Below are 4,906 nucleotides of genomic sequence, written 5' to 3' on the forward strand. Positions count from 1 at the left end.
TCCCTGTCTGTGCATGGTGCCCATGGTAAAAAAGGCCTGAGGTAAAAAAAAAAAAAAAAGGAGGTTTGGGTAGAAAAACACAAGAGCTTCACTGTCTGGCCGCTCTGGAGTGGGGGTGCTGCCTATGTAGGCAGATACAGCTGCAGTGATCAGGTGTCCTCAAGAGAATCCTTTCTTATTTATCAACGCACAACAGTTTTGATTTCATTTATGATTAATTAATTAATCTTTTGAATGACCAACAACTGGTGAGAGGTTAAGACAAACAGATGATATATAGGAGACTCACTTAGATTTTAGGCTAAACCCCTTTATTGATTGGTCTACAGCAGTACCATCATGGCAGCATAATACAATAGCACTTTATGTATGTATGGTATGTGCAAGGTATTTCAAAGCAAACTACCATAGTACATGATCAAAAACTTTTGGCATGATACCTTGGTACAAGTAAAACATTACCATGGTATTTGCCTTAAAAAAAAGCATGGTATTGTCATAATATTTGTCCAAAAGTAATTGTACAACGGTATTTTTGAAACAGATAATGATGTATGAAATGTAGTCAAATCAAAAGTGGGTTAACTTGGAGCAAAGATTACAAAACCTGATACTGTTTACTTTGCATGTCATCGTAAAACTGCTGCATGTTTCTATAACACACTAAAATTCGTTTTAATCACTTTTTTTTTTAAGCGAGACAACAATGATTTTTAATAAAAGGCCTAAAAGTAGGCCTATGTGTCTATCATATCAATACTATCATAAATGCGAATATGTGTAAATAATTATATTTTAAAATATAAATAGAATATTTTTGCCTAAAATACGATTATACAATTCTAATCTAAAATAAACACACAGAACATTATTTACCTTTTTGAATCTGTCTTCACCTGAGGAAAGGAAGATTTCTTCTATTATTATTATTATTTTCCCAGATTCTTCTTCTTCGTCTTCGAATTCAATTCTCAGTTTTAGGGGGGAAAAGCTCCAAAAATGAAGCCAGTGAAAGTAAAAGTGTTGGTAGTCTGTTGTCTGTTGTCTAAAGCTCTCTGGTCCACCTGCGCCTGCACGCAGTGAAGCACATCTGTATCAGTCACCAGAGTGTTCACCAGTGCGCGGTGCTGCTGGCCCCCTCCAACGGCTGTGAAAACAAACTTCCTTCAGAGCAACACATTTACTCCAACTAATCTAGAGACGTGCCTCGAGCGTCAAACCGGGTTTAATCCCATTGGACAAAAGCCGCAGAGGGCGGGTTATTCCGGTCACTTTAGTTTATCACATCGGATAAAATATTAAATTCACTTTTTTTTTTTTTAAATCAAAATTATATTAGTTAGGTTTATATTATCACAATATCACAATTAAGTGAACAAAGAACATTTTTAATTATTTATTTATTTTTACCTGTATTATTATTTATATAATACTGTATATTTTCCATTTCTTTTTTGTAGTTTATATTTGTTCAGTACCTTTATATTATATGTTGGAAATCAATAAAAAAAAATAAAAAAAAGGAAGCATGGGGGATTTAAACGTCCTCACAGTGTTTACCAAAGCATTACATAAAATATGAAGAACATAAACACAATATAATAAGCTCCGGCTTTAAACTAAAGTCGGCTGCTTCACTCGTAATCTGTAACATATGCAATAAACAAAAAATGTCAAAAAAAAAAAAACATCTCTAAAGAACAATAAAAATAACTAGTTTCTTATGGCTTATGATGATATTGTCCTTACTGATTGAGGTGCTAGGCCTATGTAGTTTTTTTTTATTTTTTCCCTTTCCTTTATGTTATTATATTTCAATGCAGTGCTGTTTTTTTTAAATTGCATTAAATAAAAAACATCAATTAGGGTATCAGTTACGGATGTATTTAATTATTTCTTAACACTAGAACATTATTTACCTGTTGATAAAATGATAAAAAATTGGCATGATATTAACAACAGGTCAAAAGTTATAATTATATATATAAAATATCAAACTGACTTCCAATAACATAACTCACAATCTCTCACACTCAGCATTAACTATCCTTAGCTCTTTATTTCTACACTGTTCGACTCATTTAATTGTCAATGTGTAAATAATCATGTTCTTGGTGTTTGAGTGTGGTCAGAAGGTGTTTGGGGTTGAGAAGTAGGCCTGTGCAGGTTTCAAAATACTTAATGGCCATTTATTTATTACATTTTTAAAGCGCTATATTTGCATAGGGCTGTTAAATAGCGCCGTCTTGCGTAGAATCAAAGAATGGCATGGGAATAAAACAAGGCGAGAAGTAAACATGGCGCAAGATTCTTATGCAACTTATTAAAAGTGCTGCTGAAATAAAATATTCACCATGGCCATCTGTGGACAAAAGAAGATGTCCTTGCTTTAGGTCTTAATTTTGTATAGTTATTTAGATGAATGTCAGAATGACAGCAGGATTTATTTGACGCACTAACAGTAAATCGACATCAATATTTCTCCCATATCTGGCTGTACATCTGGATTCTATGGGGCCAGTTGCATTGCCACTGTGTTAAGACAGTCTTAAGAACTAATTTGACCAACTAGCAGTTAACTTGGGGAAATCAGTTTTACTTTTTGGATTAATAATAAACCAATCTGACTTTAAAAAGTTATGACCAGCATTGAAAAAAAAAATAGATGACTAACTTGCCATTGAAATAGATGCTTTTCTAAGCAGTTTACGCATCGGGCTAAAGTTCTAACTTCACTAAATTTCACATTTGTGAAAGAATAAAAATTAGCCAAGAATAGAGTAAAAAAAAAAAAATCACAACTGATTCTTTGTTCTCATATAACTCTTAACATTTTTTAATAAGATGGGAATCCTGAAAATAGTATATTTTGATGTTGAGAGAGTAGAATGAGCTTAACAGCAACATGACCAAGATTTGTGTTTTACCATATATGGACAAAAAGCACTTAGAACCACTCCATTTTTTTAAGTAATAAATAATTTATCAGTCCATTAATTCACATCACTTCTGTGCCCTTGGCGGTACTAAGAGTGTCCCCTTTTAAACAAGGGGGAAAACAAACCTGCATGAAGAATGTGCCAGGTTTATTTGTTTTGGTTCTTAAATATTAATAAATACTCACAGAGCAAAGTTACTGGACCTGGGAGGAGTGTTGAGTAGAGACGTGCAGGGGGAAAAAACAGAAAGTGCTTTCCTTTTTAGTTTTTTAAATATTAATACTAATGGAATTTCCCCACACCAGAGCACTTTTGGAGTAAAACAGCTTTGTGGCAGAAAAATTTCAGTGTAAAACAGCTTTGTGGCAGAGAAAGTTTTTTTTTTTTTTTTTTTTACAGAAAGTGTGAACATATAGAGGAAGTTGGAATAAGATGAACCAACAAACTAAACTAACTGAAGTGTAATGTGTGTAAAAGTGCTTCGTCAGTTTTCTCCAAATCATCCAAACTCGTGACATGACTGGAACTTGTGTAGAAAGGGAGGAAACCCTTTAAAAATATATATATACACACAGTATATATATACACACGTGCATCTCAATAAATTAGAATGTCAACTTCTGTCTGTGTGCACTGAATTGATTTAATACACGAGTTTCACAATTTGAGTTGAATTACTGAAATAAATGAACTTTTCCACGACATTCTAATTTATTGAGATGCACCTGTATATATAATATCCACATTCACCACATGCAACCCTTCACCACATATAAAAAGATTGCCCACATGAAAATGCTGTCACGTGGTTTATTTTGTGTTTAGCAAAGAATCATCTTACCTTGTAGCTCATTTTACCCTAAAGTCTTCCTTATGTTTTTGAGAGAGAAAAATTAGGTCATTTGAATGAGAGGAAAAAGAGGCAGGGAGAAAAATAGTTATTTTAGAAACTTTCAATGTTTGAGCAATTTTTTGATCCATTAAATAAATCACATCAAAAGGCAGTAATTTATGAGGAAAGTAAACATTTTTCATTTCTTTAATAAATTTATCTATCATTTCTTAATGTACTGTAATATTACACCACTACTGGGCAGAGCCTGTGTGATTGTACAATCATTTGAGAAAGTGATCTTCATTCTAAATAGCTATTAATCTGCATTTAACTGTATTTTGATCATGTTTATGCATGCCGTGCGTGTCACTGAAGCGCGCACTGAAGTCAATTACTAAAACAAGACATAATACAAGTAAGAATATCAATGAGGGTGAGATGAGACGTGTTTATCCAGATCACAGCACCCACTCCTTTGAACTGGCTGAATATATCAACTTTCACAACTGCATACGTAAGAGCTAATGTACAGTTAGAGGGTCATTACCGCAAAGTTATTCGCTGTATTTTGCGTAACGTAACCTATAGGCCTACATTATCTGTCAGGATATCCAAAATGTAGATGAGTTAATTTCTTCATTGGAATAGATTTGGAGAAATTTAGCATTAGATCACTTGCTCAGCAGTGGATCCTCTGCAGTGAATGGGTGCCGTCAGAATGAGAGTCCAAACAGCTGATAAAAACATTGCAATAATCTACAATTAATCCACACAGCTCCAGTACATCAATTAATGTTTGTAATAAACGAATCCATCATTATCACAATAATTGTGGATTATTGTGATGTTTTTATCAGCTGTTTGGACTCTGACGGCACCCTTTCACTGCAGAGCATCCATTGGTGAGCAATTGATGTAAAGCTAAATTTCTCCAAATCTGTTCCGACGAAGAAACAAAGTACATTTCCATCTTGGATGGCCTGAGGGTGAGTACATTTTTAGCACATTTTCATTTTCAGGTGAACTACTTCTTCAATTTTCTTCCGCCAAGCCACAAAATAGTGAGTGAATGCACAAAGGTAGAGGAGTTCCAGAGGAAAAGACGGATGAGTGAACAATTAGAGAAATAAAC

The 4,906-nt window shown here is 33.8% G+C and overlaps 1 protein-coding gene across 1 annotated transcript in view; it reads right to left on the reverse strand.

Moving 5' to 3' along the window:
• LOC107598988 (occludin-like) overlaps positions 1-1,151 on the reverse strand; it is a 14,535-nt gene extending 13,384 nt beyond the window's left edge. Inside the window, exon 1 of the mRNA XM_016290468.1 lies at positions 877-1,151. The gene's annotated coding sequence lies outside the window, so the exon portion shown is untranslated. The remainder of the gene's footprint in view (positions 1-876) is intronic.
• Positions 1,152-4,906: the final 3,755 nt, after the last annotated feature.

This window comes from Sinocyclocheilus grahami, unplaced genomic scaffold (assembly GCF_001515645.1).
Source record: "Sinocyclocheilus grahami isolate Dianchi unplaced genomic scaffold, SAMN03320097.WGS_v1.1 scaffold259.1, whole genome shotgun sequence".
Taxonomy (NCBI): domain Eukaryota; kingdom Metazoa; phylum Chordata; class Actinopteri; order Cypriniformes; family Cyprinidae; genus Sinocyclocheilus; species Sinocyclocheilus grahami.